The 15454-nt window shown below is 40.5% G+C and overlaps 1 pseudogene; it reads left to right on the top strand.

The window, feature by feature from the left end:
• Window positions 1-11459: 11459 nt before the first annotated feature.
• LOC149142870 (glycosyl hydrolase 5 family protein pseudogene) lies at window positions 11460-13107 on the top strand (annotated as a pseudogene).
• Window positions 13108-15454: the final 2347 nt, after the last annotated feature.

Raw genomic sequence — 15454 nt, 5'->3', positions numbered from 1 at the left:
CTGGTGTTTCAATTCCTCCAATTCAGGCCCCGACAATCGATAAGGTGCTTTGGCCTGGGGCTGCTTCCCTGGCTCAAGCTCAATGCTATGGTCTACTGCAAGCCTTGGTGGAAGTTTCTTCGGAAGCTCATCAGGCATCAAATCTGCATACTTGGTAAGCACCTCAGATATTTCGGCTGGAACAGGCGTCCCTACTCCATCACCTTCAACATCCTTGAACATCACCGCATATGTCTCCATGTTTGAGTCCTTCATAGCCTTCTCCAAACTTAGTGCCGAAACATGCTGCACCTTGACTTCCTTCCTTTGCCCATGAGTGGGCAAAGTCCAAGTTTGTGACTGCCCGACCAACACCACCTCATCATAGAAAGGAACAACAATAGCCTTGTTGCCTTTCAAGAAATCCTGTCCGAGTATCATATCAAAGTCATTCATCTCCATCACCGTGAAGTCCAACTGACCTTTCCAGTCTTTTATCTGCACAGGTACATCGTGTACCAAACCCGCCACCTTAGCTCTAGAGTTCACTGCCTTGACCTCCATATTCGATGGGGTGATCGTTAGCCCAGTCTCTGTTGCTAACCGTGTCGTCATAAAGTTATGTGTGGCACCTGTGTCCACCAGAGCTTGAATGGTCTTGCCATGAACCATCAAGTCCATGAACCCTAGACGATTCATCCATGATTTCTCCATAACCTTATCAGCTTCACCTGTCATGAGCAACCCTGCTCTATCAGGCTTCATCATATCATCTTCGTCATGAGCAACCTTTGCTCTGATACCACCTGTCACGCCCCCAATTCTTTTTTTTCTTAATTGGGCGGGTGCGGCACCGCCTAAGTCATTAAGATGTTCCATCATTAACAAGCTTTACGGACTACGCCTTAACAATTCATAACCATTATGAATTTATAACATTAACGTATGAAAATCATTAACAACATCTGATAATAAAATCAACATAATAATATTCCACATGATAATATAATAACCATCTTTTATTATAATGGTAATGTTTACAATACGGGAGGGCGACCGCCCGTGCACGACCGCACGGCGGTCCGCCAAGACTCACCGAAACCAAATTACAATGTATAATGCCCGACTCTTGTGTCGTCGGGCGGGTGGGCGCACCGTGCCCGGATCACCCCAACACACAACGAGCCAACACAATGTCTAACCACACGAACCGGCGTTTAGGCGGGCGGGTGCACCTCGTGCACGACCTCGCCCCGTCTCTACCCGGACTAAGTGCGAACCGAGGTAATATATAACCGTGTCGTTTGGGCAGGCGGACGTTCCCGTGCACGAGTCCACCGCCAACACACCCAATATAACTTCACACCAACCCGGCGTTGGGCGGGCGGGCACACCGTGCACGACCCTACCCGGCCACAACCCGGTCTAAGTGTAATACTGCTGCACGCACCACGAAACTCAGACCTGACCTTCGCCTGACCTCTGCCCGACTCGACGGGCTCACTCGCTGCGGTTTAGCTGCTCCTGTACAGATGCGCACTACCGAGAACTCTAACTCAACCTCCGCCCGACCTCGTCTCGCCTTCGCCCGGCTCGGCGGGCTCATCCGCCAACTCTTCGACTAGCTGCACCTTACCCCAAGTGCGCACTCTTCCTTGTGTGACGAGAGCAATGTGTGATCGGTTGAGCGATGTCAAATAAACCGCAGGTGGCCTCATGTATATACGCTCCCTAACTCGCGTATCTCCATCCTGGCCGACGCTGTAAAGTTTAATAATGTGTTGTGATGAACGCCCCTTCGCCATGTCTCATACGTCGGCTTGGTTAGTCCATCGTCTATTCCCCTCATCGCATATATATCTCCTTCACACGCCATAACTTATATTATTCCGCGCTTTTCATATGCGACGGTGGCTGGTACTTAGTCGTTTTTACGAGCTGGAGGGGCGCGCGCCCGGGCAGAGCCGCAGGGCACTACATTCTCCCCCACTAGAAGTCATTGTCGTCCCGACAATTCCTGCTCTCCTCTTCAATTTTCTGTCATACTTCGCGATCTTGTCTTTCCATCTCCAAAGTGAATCCTCCGTCTCCCAGCTCTCCTCCTCCGGTGCATCCTTCCATCTGCAAAGAAATTCCCGTCGTCGGTGGCAGCCAACACCAGTAGTTCTGAGACTCACAATCTTCTCTAACTCTAGTCCTGGTCTGTCCACAATCCCGGCTGGTCCTCTCGTTGGTTCAACTCTCTCTGGATGGTCTGAATCAAGTCGACATCTCTTCAACTGACTCACATGAAAAACTGGGTGTTTCATGTTCATATGGCGTGGAAGCTCCAGCTCATAAGCAGCTTCCCCCACTCTCTTCTTCACTCGGAATGGCCCCTCATACTTCCGTGTCAGTTTGCCGGTCGTCCCCTTGGCTGGCTGAAACTGCTCTTCGGTAATTCTGAGAAACACCATATCCCCTACATCGAAGTGTGCTTCCCGTCTTCCACGATCAACATACTTCTTCATCCTCCTTGCAGCTTCGTGCAAGCGTAACCATGCTAACTCCAAGGTCTCCTCCCAAGCCTTCATGAACCTTCTCGCATGAGGGCTTCTCAAGAAGCCTCCCGTCACTACGGTATGAGGTGCGACCGACATCTGCCCATTCACCAACTCAAATGGGCTATACCCTGTCACAGAACTCTTCTGAATATTGTAGCTAAACTGAGCAATATCCAAGAGTTCGGGCCAATTCTTCTGATCAGCTGTCACATAATGTCGCAAGTAGTTCTCCAGCAGTGCGTTGATCCTCTCGGTCTGCCCATCCGTCTGCGGGTGGTAACTCGAACTCATCAACAACTCTGTCCCGACCAACTTGAACAATGTGGTCCAAAATCTCCCTGTAAACCGCGGATCTCTATCCGACACAATACTCAGTGGCATTCCCCAATACTTCACTATGTTCTTAAAGAACAACTCTGCTGTCCGCTCGGCTCCACAAGGTATCTTTGTAGGAACAAAGACAGCATACTTGGAAAAACGTTCAACCACGACCATAATCCCATTATACCCCTGAACCTGTGGAAGCTAAGTGATGAAGTCCATCGAGACACTCATCCACGGTCTCTCTGGAATTGGTAAAGGCTGCAACATTCCTCCCTGTCTTTGAGTATCCGATTTGTCCTGCTGACAAATGATGCACGTATGCACATACTCCTCCACATCCTCTCTCATCTTCTCCCAAAAGAATCCTCTCTCCAACAAGGCCAAGGAACGACGCTGCCCTGGGTGACCGGCCCATGGAGAATCGTGGCACTCCTTTAAGAGATGTCTCCTGAGTCCAGATGACTTTGGAACATAGAGTCGGTTTCCAAAGAACAAAAACCTGTCTCGTAGGAAGAATTTCCGTGTCTTCCCCTCCTTTACCTGCTTCACTATATTCTGCGCCAAAGTATCGGTTTCAATACTTTCCTTGATCTTATTCTGCATCTCTTCTGACATCTGAACTCGACTCCTACCCCTTGCTGCCCGGTCTTCTTCCTCCTCCAATGCTGCAAGTTGTCCTTTCCTGCTAAGGGCATCTGCTACCGCATTGTGTCTACCCGGTCTATACTCGATAGTCATGTCGAATTCTGCCAAGAAGTCTTGCCAACGAGCTTGCTTTGCAGAAAGCTTCGGTTGTGATGCAAAATAACTTGCTGCAACGTTGTCAGTCTTGACAACAAACGGCTTCCCAATCAGGTAATGCCTCCACACATGAAGACAATGGATGATGGCAGTCATCTCCTTCTCATGAACCGGATACCTTTGTTCTCTATCCTGCAACTTCCGACTCTCATATGCCACCGGATGCCCATCCTGCATAAGAACCCCTCCTATGGCAAAATCTGAAGCATCTGTGTGTACCTCAAATGGTCTCTCGAAGTCAAGCAACTTTAGTATCGGTGTTGTAACCATCTTCTTCTTCAAGTCATCAAATGCCTCTTGACATTTGCTCGTCCAACTCCACCTCTTGTCTTTCTTCAATAAGTCTGTCAGTGCCGATGTCACCTTGGAGTACCCTTCTACGAACTTCCGTTGGTAGTTGGTCATGCCCAAGAACACCCTCATCTCATGGACATTCTTTGGTTCAACCTAGTCTTTGATTGCCTTCACTCTGCTTGGCTCCATCCGTATGCATCCTTGACCAACAATATGCCCAAGGAACGGAATCTCGGTCTGAGCGAACACACACTTAGACTTCTTCAAGAACAACTGATTTGTCCTCAGTGCCTCGAATACCATTGCCAAGTGTTTCTTATGATCCTCCATGTTGTCACTGAACACCACTATATCGTCCAAGTATACTACTACGAACGAATCCAAGTATGGTCGTAGGACATCGTTCATCAAAGTGCAAAACGTAGCAGGAGCATTGCATAACCCGAATGGCATAACAAGGAATTCAAAGCTACCATACCTTGTTACTATCGCGGTCTTCTTCTCATCTCCTTCAGCTATCCGCACTTGATAATATCCATGTCTCAAGTCCAGCTTGGAAAACACTCAGGCTTTCGCAAGCTTGTCGAAGCAATCAGCAGCTAATGGCAAAGGATACCTGTTCCTTACCGTCTGCTTGTTCAATGCACGGTAATCACAACACATCCGTAGCTCATTCGAATCCTTCTTCCGCTGGAACAATACCGGAGCTCCATAAGGGGACCTTGAAGGTCTAATGAAACCTGCCTCAGTTAACTCCTTTAACTGGCATTTCAATTCCTCCAATTCAGGCCCCGACAATCGATAAGGTGCTTTGGCCGGGGGCTGCTTCCCTGGCTCAAGCTCAATGCTATGGTCCACTGCACGCCTTGGTGGAAGTTTCTTCGGAAGCTCATCAGGCATCAAATCTGCATACTTGGTAAGCACCTCAGATATTTCGGCTGGAACAGGCGTCCCTACTCCATCACCTTCAACATCCTTGAACATCACCGCATATGTCTCCATGTTTGAGTCCTTCATAGCCTTCTCCAAACTTAGTGCCGAAACATGCTGCACCTTGACTTCCTTCCTTTGCCCATGAGTGGGCAAAGTCCAAGTTTATGACTGCCCGACCAGCACCACCTCATCACAGAAAGGAACAACAATAGCCTTGTTTCCTTTCAAGAAATCCTGTCCGAGTATCATATCAAAGTCATTCATCTCCATCAGCGTGAAGTCCAACTGACCTTTCCAGTCTTTTATCTGCACAGGTACATCGTGTACCAAACCCGCCACCTTAGCTCTAGAGTTCACTGCCTTGACCTCCATATTCGATGGGGTGATCGTCAGCCCAGCCTCTGTTGCTAACCGTGTCGTCATAAAGTTATGTGTGGCACCTGTGTCCACCAGAGCTTGAATGGTCTTGCCATGAACCATCAAGTCCACGAACCCTAGACGGTTCATCCATGATTTCTCCATAACCTTATCAGCTTCACCTGTCATGAGCAACCCTGCTCTATCAGGCTTCATCATATCATCTTCGTCATGAGCAACCTTTGCTCTGATACCACCTGTCACGCCCCCAATTCTTTTTTTTCTTAATTGGGCGGGTGCGGCACCGCCTAAGTCATTAAGATGTTCCATCATTAACAAACTTTACGGACTACGCCTTATCAATTCATAACCATTATGAATTTATAACATTAACATATGAAAATCATTAACAACATTTGATAATAAAATCAGCATAATAATAATCCACACGATAATATAATAACCATCTTTTATTATAATGGTAATGTTTACAATACGGGAGGGCGACCGCCCGTGCACGACCGCACGGCGGTCCGCCAAGACTCACCGACAACCAAATTACAATGTATAATACCCGACTCTTGTGTCGTCGGGCGGGTGGGCGCACCGTGCCCGGATCACCGCCAACACACAACGAGCCAACACAATGCTTAACCACACGAACCGGCGTTTAGGTGGGCGGGTGCACCCCGTGCACAACCTTGCCCCGTCTCTACCCGGACTAAGTGCGAACCGAGGTAATATATAACCGTGTCGTTTGGGCGGGCGGACGTGCCCGTGCACGAGTCCACCGCCAACACACCCGATATAACTTCACACCAACCCGGCGTTGGGCGGGCGGGCACACCGTGCACGACCCTACCCGGCCACAACCCGGTCTAAGTGTAATACCGCTGCGCGCACCACGAAACTCAGACCCGACCTTCGCCCGACCTCTGCCCGACTCGGCGGGCTCACCTGCTGCGGTTTAGCTGCTCCTGTACAGATGCGCACTACCGAGAACTCTAACTCAACCTCCGCCCGACCTCGTCTCGCCTTCGCCCGGCTCGGCGGGCTCATCCGCCAACTCTTCGACTAGCTGCGCCTTTTACCCGAAGTGCGCACTCTTCCTTGTGCGATGAGAGCAATGTGTGATCGGTAGAGCGATGTCAAATAAACCGCAGGTGGCCTCATGTATATACGCTCCCTAACTCGCGTATCTCCATCCTGGCCGACGCTGTAAAGTTTAATAATGTGTTGTGATGAACGCCCCTTCGCCATGTCTCATACGTCGGCTTGGTTAGTCCATCGTCTATTCCCCTCATCGCATATATATCTCCTTCACACGCCATAACTTATATTATTCCGCGCGCTGTTCATATGCGACGGTGGTTGGTACTTAGTCGTTTTTACGAGCTGGAGGGGCGCTCGCCCGGGAAGAGCTGCAGGGCGCTACAGGTTTGCTATCAATAGGGCTAGATTCAAGCTTTTGAAGTTCAATATGCCCCATCCACCTTTTTTTAGTTTGGAGATTAGATTAAGTCCAGCGAGGGGGATCCTTTTTTGGGGCCCAGCCTAGACCATAGAAAATTTGCCACAATAGATTCATTTTTTTTTATTATTGCTTGGGGATGTGAAATATGTGCATCTAGTATAGTGGAATGCCCTGAAATACTACTTGAATCATGATTACCCTACCCCCTTGTTAGCCATTTGTGGTCCCATTTGAATAACATCTTCTCAAATTTGTCTGTAAGGAAATCCTAGTCCAAAATCTTGTAATTGCTAAGCTTCAAGTCGCATCCCAAGTATTTGAAACCATGGGTAATGTTCAAGATGGTTGTCATGTTAAATATAAATGCACGTAATATTACTAGAATTTTCTACATTTACACTCTTTCAACTTTTTTCTTCTATCCAAGTTTATTTTTAATGAACATTTAAGACAAATATGATTAATTTAAACAATTAGGCATCGATTATGCTTTTATGTCTTAAGTTAGGAGTGTTTGAATATAAAATCTTGAAAATGTTGAGGATCTAAAGGAATGGATCATTACTAGGTAAGAATATGATTTGATTGTGAAAAAGAATATGATTCTATTTTCAAAAATGAAGTTAGAATTGAGTAAAGTTTCCGGGTAGAAATGATTGTTTAAGTCTAATTTCAATTTTGATGGTAGTATAAAGAAACTTAAAATTATTTTTTTGCAAAGGTTATTAACAAAAGGAAGAAATATATTAATAAGACACATTTGCACCTAGAGTTAAAATAAACACCATGAAACTTATAATTGCATGTGTTATTAAGCATAAATTAGACTTACAACATAATCGTTTTACCCTATTTTTTTTCCAATCTATATACTTGATATCTCATAAGAGAAATCAAAATAGGCTTCCACCGATTCAAAATGTTATGACTATCGACCACCTACAACATGAGAGAAACCTTAGATCAATACATTACATTCATCCTTATAATCACAAAACTACTAGCTACACTTCAAAACTTTCATCATAATTAACTAACACCCTTAGAACTCAAATTTGGTATTCCATGACTCTCAAGATATATGAACCAACATGGCAAGAAATTAAGAAAAAAATAGAAAGAAAATTAGAACATCAGATTGAATCATTATATTTTTTCAAAGTTACTACCCCTTCTTCTAGCCTAAGAGCTTCCTTGGATAACTAGTTTACATTGTGATTAAAATTCTTGTGTATGAGTAAAGGAAATATACTAAAAAATGACCCTTAAATGTTATTTTTTCATTTTCACTTTGTGATCCAAATTGGATCATTATATTATTTATCATCCATCTTAATGCTTATGGAGTAAATTTTTTTTGAGGAATCGACTCATGGGACCATTTTATTGATGGGTCCTAGTTTGGCGAATTAGGGTCTGAAACCTTCTGAAAGCATTTTGTGGCATTAAATGAGATTTTTTCAGATTAAAGCTTTTCCACTTAGGTGATACACCCCCTAGTGCTATTATACACTCCAATATGTTTCCAATGATGCAAGAAAGGACTCAAACGAAGTCAGTATGCAAAAAATATGCCACCCAAAAGTTGACCTTTTTGTTTTGACCACCATTATTCAAGTGGATGCAACATCGGCCCCATTAGTCATGGAAAAGGGACTAGCCATATGATTGTAACTCTAGTTAAGAGTTGAAGGAATCAAACTTAACCACTAGTAGGCTATCAGGTTGTGTTATAACCAAACCACTAAGAGGAAACATGGTTCCATTCTATTCGAGAGAATTTTGTTCCATAGATGAGTATAGTAAGTAAGAGTGGATAAAGGGAGAGAAAAGATAGAATTTGTGTGTCATAACATCACATGGGCCACAAACATCACTCCTTTATACTTGCATTCATTTCCATTCAAAGAAAGAGAAGGCAAAGGAACCTCACATTTCAGCTAAGTTTTCTCGTGTAAGGGTTTCCTAGATCATAAATTGTGTTCATTGTGGGTTGCAAGTTTTACTTTTCTATTCTTTGTTTTCCATATTTTATATATTTCATGCATAACATGACACAATAATTAACAAATCCAAAAATCTAAGGAAAAATTAAATCTAATAGTTTGGATTCAAATTTTCAAATATATTTTAGTAGATTTGTTGTGATGAAATTTTTGGTGGAATATCTATGACGGCTTATAGATCATATTAAATTTAGAGCCAAGTTATATTTGGGTATTTTGTGGAAGGTTGTATGGGAACTAGATTGGTTTAAGCAAAAAGTCATAAAACCATAGCCATGGTTGACAAATCTATTAATAACCCTTGATATGAGGAAGAGGAGTGGTTCTCGAGGTTGGAAGAACAAGTCACATATATCAATTGTAACATGAATCTCCTTATGGAAAACTACTGAACAACTTTGGAATCAGAGAAGATGGGGGTTCCAACTAAGACAACAAATCATAGGGGAAACCAGGGGATTGGGAAGAACCAGATAGAGAGACTAAGAAAGAAGCCAAAAGGGAACAACCCAATTTGAGCCTCATGAACCATTCAATGTCCCTATTCAAGATGGAAGCAAAGGACGAAATTAAGCCATACCAAGGTGAGATTGATGCTTTGAATTTAAATCATTTATTGCAACAACTAGAGGCTTATTTTAGTGTTCAACAGATAAAGGAAGAATAGAAAATTTCATTTGTGTCTCTCCAAGTAGAGGGTCAACCTTGAACCAATTATAAAGCCACATGGAAACCTTGAGACTGGAGGGAGACTCTCTTGTGTCCAGTTGGGAGGATTTCAAAACTCTCATAAAGTCATAGTTCTACCCTATAGTGTATGTGGAGGACCTATGGATCCCATGGCATTACTTCAGGAAAAGATAGGGGTAGAGTGTATAGGAATGCACCACTGAATTTAGCAAGATGACAATAATGTTAGGTATCTCCCCAAAGTAGCAAGACATACTCATCAAGTATTTAGGGGGTCTACATAACCATATATCGAAGAAAGTAATGATGTTCAAACCTAGAACGATGAATGAAGATTTTGTATAGGCATAGTACCCGGAGAACATAGGCCAAAAGAAAGGGAAATGAAGTGGGTCAAAGTAGAAGGAGCACTAGGAAGCTTCCAAGGAGGGGAAAATGAAGTGGAAAGGGGGAAAGACAAAAATACAACAACCATAACACATCACTGTGAATATTCCAACAACCATTGCAACCACTATAATATTGATGGTTATGCAGAGAAGAAGTGTTCGAATTTGCATCCAGAGCTCAACCCATAGAACCAAAAGAACGATGTTAAGAAGAAAAATCTCATGGCCACATATTCGAGGAATTAGGTGGAAAGTGACTTGGATGTGGGTGAGCATATCATTTACAATACATTAAAGTAGAAGGGGGTGAATTTGAGTGGCTTTCAACGATAATAATAAAAGGAAATGACTAGGCTCTTCCATATAAAGATACATGTCAAGAAGATAAAAATTGATGCTTTATTCCACTCAAGATCACTAGAAAATCTCATAGTCACATAGCTGGTTAAGGAAATGAAACTGGTGACTCATGACCATCCTACGACATATTATTAGGTTAAGTCAACAAGGAGGAAAAGATAACGGTAAACAAATAGGGCAGAATCAATTTTTGTATTAGTGATGATTTTATTGATGAAGTAGGGTTGGATGAAATTCCACTTGATGTATCTGAAATTGTGTTTAGGAGACCCTATATGAACATGCACAATGCGATATTCATGTGGAGAGGCCACCAATATTACCTCATCAAAGATGGATAATCCTCCATATCAACATGCACATGGGCAAGTCAAAGATCTCACTAGTAACTTCCAACAAGGCCAAACAATTGATCAACTATGGAAAGAAGCATGTTTTGTTGTTTTTAAGAGAAAATCAATATGTAGAAGAGTCCATGAGAGCTAAGTCATCCTTGGAGGGGTGCATTGAGGAACACAAATAACCACTAAAAGAGTTACTACATGTGTACATAGATGTGTTCTAAGAGCCTAGAGGGATACCACCCAATAGGGAAGTGGATCACAAGATCTAGTTGTTTCCATAATCACCATTACAAACATTGGATTATACAAATAATCCATTATATAATAAAAAGAAGTGAAAAATAAATTTCAACATGGAACATGGATTTATTCGACCAAGTACCTTGCTATATAGGTCACCTATCATCATTATGCTAAAAAAAAAATAAGACAATGGTTTGAATAAGTTGTACCTTGTAAATGGTCCCCATAGGTGAAGAGACTTGAGAGACATGTGTGACCAAAGGAATCATTTTCATATGATATCCGTGACCCTCACCTTACAAATAATGAAAGAGGAGTTTTTCACTCAAGTGCATAAATCTTAGAAAATAAGTTATTTAATCACCATACAAAGATCACTTCAAATTCTTCCATTCCACTAGGTAAAATCCTGATAAATCTGATACTGTTAACAGTGCTGAACCTTATGCTGTCCAAAATCTTGTCCTACCCAAAAGCACGCCCACTCCTTATTGGACATTTTACATCGAGTTACCTACGTCGTTTTCGTAAATATTTATTTGCAGTACTGTTTCAGGGAATCCGATCCAGGTGGCGTGAAGTTTAAATTAACTCTTAAGATTTCCACCAAACTCCAAGATACTTTTTGAATGTCACAAACTTCCAATTTCCCAAGAATCATGAATGTTACGCGTATAGATGTTTAATATTCACTGCTTTCTGTAAAACTGCGGGCCAATCCTCATGGTGCTGGTGGTGCGGTGTCGGTGATTGTAATGGTAATGGCCTCCGCTGCATACCGACTCTGTCACTGACATTTGCTGCGCCCACCGATCGAAGGACGGCAAGCTTTCAGATAGGGACAATGAATTCTCGACAAATCACTGGTACCGACAAATTTCCATAAAGTGGCGGTGGTTTGATCAGATCCATTAAAATAAAAGGTTGATAATCTTGTGAATTTGACTCCATAAAGGTAAACTGACGTGTAGGATTCAGTGGGAAACTTTGGAGGTCCGAAGCGACGGCAATAGGAGAACAAACCTTCGAGGCGCGAACAGTTGGTTCGACCTCTAAGTTCAATGGCGATGAAATTATGTATGTTCTCTGCCTTCATATTTTTATTGTGTTTTGTCGGCACCGTCGAGTCGGGTTCTCTTGCAGTGAAATCTCGATGGATCGTGGACGAAGCTGCAGGCACCAGAGTAAAGCTCGCCTGCGTCAACTGGGTATCGCATTTGGAGCCCATGGTCACGGAGGGGCTGAACAGGCAGCCATTGAAATACATAACGAGCACCATTACTGCACAGGGATTCAACTGCGTGCGCCTCACATGGGCCACGTTTATGGTCACTAACCCCGCGAATCGAAACCTGACGGTTAAAGCTTCCCTGAATTTGCTGAATCTGAGTGACGCAGTGGCCACAATGTCTGTCAGCAACCCGGAGTTTCTCGACCTGACGCTCATGGACGCCTATAAGCGAGTGGTCGCGGGGCTGGGAGAGGCGGGGCTGATGGTCATACTCGATAACCACATCAGTAAACCTGGTTGGTGCTGCGGCTCCAACGATGGGAATGGATTCTTCGGAGACGCGGATTTCGATCCAGGGGTCTGGATCCAGGGGCTGTCCGCCATGGCCACCGCTTTCAAGGGCACGGCAGCGGTCGTGGGAATGAGTCTGCGCAACGAACTGAGAGGCAAGAGATCGAATGCGGCGGACTGGTACAAATACATGCAGCGGGGAGCCCAGGCCGTCCACAATGCCAATCCCGACGTGCTGGTTATTATGTCGGGGCTCAATTACGACGCCGATCTTAAGTTCTTGGCGTCGAAGCCGGTGAGTCTGCCGTTTACCCACAAAATCGTGTATGAGATGCATTGGTATTCATTCACAGACGGGAAGGCCTGGGAGCATATGCCGGCCGACAAGCTCTGCCAAACTGTGACAGCCCGGGTAAAGGACCATACTGCATTTGTTACCAAAACCTTATCTCCTCCGGCGCCGCTGTTCATCAGCGAGTTTGGAATTGATGAGCGAGGAACGAATGTGGGCGATAACAAATTCATCAACTGCTTCCTTGCCTTTCTTGCCGCCGGGGATTACGACTGGGCGCTCTGGACTCTGCAGGGGAGTTACTATATTCGTAATGGGCAGCCCGGCTTCGAAGAGACTTACGGGATCTTTAATGTCCGCTGGGACGGTCTCAGGGATCCCACATTTGTTTCCAAGATCCAGGCCTTGCAGAAACCATTGCAAGGTTGAGTTATTAACTTTTTTTTTAATATATATGCATAACTGTATTTCTTAATTTTGGATCTGGTTTTATCTTGTTTTTCATTTTTGAATGTTCCCTTTGAATCTATTTGAAACCTGCAGCTGCAAATTTCGATCTTCGTGTTTCACATATGCAAATTTTGAGAATTTTGTATTTAATTTTGAAGTGATATCACTTTAATTTTTCAGCGTCAATCAGATGATTGGTATCAAAAGATTAAAAAATTAATCATAGTAATTGTAAAATCTTTATGATATCTGAATTTGTCGTGGTGATCGGGGCGTATGGTTGTAATATGAAATATCTCTATCTCCTGAACCTAAATACATAAATAGTCAATTGAATAAAATTTAGTGGTTGTAACTGAAAGTATCAGATATTTTAAAAAAATAAAAAATTCAGTAGTTATGAGGGAAAGGTTTTGATAATGTTTAAAAAAATATTTTAGTAGTAAAAGAAATGTGATTTTTTTTTTTTTCCCAAAAAATTATGATTAAATTTAGTTATAAAATTGTGATTATTTAAATTATATTTTAAAATATATAGATGTATTTAATATATATATATATATATATATATATATATATATATATATATTTATAATTTAATAAATTTCAATTTTTAAATTTTTTTTATTATATCTATATTATTTAATTTAAGTGATTTATCAAAATTTTAATAATATTTTAAACAAAATTAATTGGAAAACCTAATTCAATGAAATTTAAAAGATAAAATATCTGTTAAAAAAAAACTTGTAATTTTTTTTCCTAGTTCAACATTTTTTAAATCTATTAATTTATAATTATTATAAATCGTTTTTATATTTAAATTAAATTATTTTAAATTTATTTAATAATCATTATTATAAATTAGTTTCATATTTAATTTTAATATACATTCAATTATTTTAAATTTATTAAATAATAATTATTATAACTTATAATTGATATATGGTAAGGATGTATAAATTAATGAATCTTTATTCCTGTATTTAGGCTTTTCTAATCCATAATGAATTAAGTAAAGTCTTTCCGTAGAAACTTACATAAGAGAAATTTTTGGCCTAGGCCTTTTGAACCAAACCACACTTGTTGGTTCTAAATGGGTCGGCCAAAAATTTATCTTATATGATTTCTACTCGGCCAAAAATTTATCTTATATGATTTCTACCGAAACTTGTTGGTTCTAAAAGCGTCGTCCAAAAATTTATCTTATATGAATCTTTTTCCCATTAAGATAAATAAGAATATCCCATAAATCATTTTCCTAATTAAAATTTTGAATTAAAATATTATGAATGAATTAATTATAAATAAAATGCACTTTCATTATTTAATGTTTCCATTTTTTTTTAATTTGTGGTTGCTATTTTTTTAAGATTGTGCTTTTATTTTATTTTATTTAAATTATGTATATATTATTATTAAGTATAAATGAATTTAAGATTTTGAAAAATCATTAAAATACTTTTAATTCAAAATTATGATTATAAGAAATTCTATCAATTTTTAAGAAAATTGACTTAAAAATATACATTTTTAAAATATATCAGTAATATTGATAGGCCAATCTCTTTGAACATACATCTATAATTTTTAATACTAATGGTTTTATGTTAAACATTTAAATTTCTAACATTTATCTTGCATTTGAAATTCACCATGGTTTCTTATTTATCATATAGAAATATATACAATATTATTAAAATTTTCAAAAATTGCACAACACTTTTTCCTATTGCAATATTTGAAAGAAATCCTATTTACATTGTAAAATATTATAAACTATTAACAAAAATAAATCCTATTTATTGATTTAATCAACCCAAAACATATTATAATACTTCAAATCCAAAAAAAAAAAAATTAAAATTCATCCCATCCCAGTACTTCAAATCCATCAATAAAATTTATAAAGAAATTTAAAATTCATTCCATAACATATCTAGTCATGTTGTCGACTTTTCACAAAAATAAAGTAATTATAACCTTAAATTTGTAATACATTTCAAAGTGAATACAAATCTTATAACCTCTTCTAAAAAATTTCATCTAGTATTTAGTATCCTAAATAATTCCTTTTGTTCAACATTATTATATACCTAAAAATAATTATATATTCACTACCCTGCATTGAAAAAAAACTCTTTAAATTAAAAATATTTTTGTTATTATTTTTTAACTAAAAATAATAATAAAAAAAACTTTTTAATAAACATAAAAGGTTTAACTACCCTACATTATTTAGAAAAACAAATATACCTTTATTGCTATCAACCACCTAAAATCAATAAAAAACCAAACAAACGGGATGAAACGTATACAACAGTTCTCCACCTAAAATCAATAAAGACCAAACAAACAACAACAAACCTATCCCACAATTCTTCCCTGATGTAGAAATATAATATTTGAAAAATCAGCCTCTATCTCTATCTGCAATAACACACCCATTCCCC

Source organism: Pinus tabuliformis, chromosome X, assembly GCF_031772625.1.
Source record: "Pinus tabuliformis cultivar Carrire ecotype Pingquan chromosome X, CPIR1, whole genome shotgun sequence".
NCBI classification, from domain to species: domain Eukaryota; kingdom Viridiplantae; phylum Streptophyta; class Pinopsida; order Pinales; family Pinaceae; genus Pinus; species Pinus tabuliformis.
The sequence above is the reverse complement of the archived record's forward strand: the minus strand, read 5'-3'. Positions and strand labels throughout refer to the sequence as shown.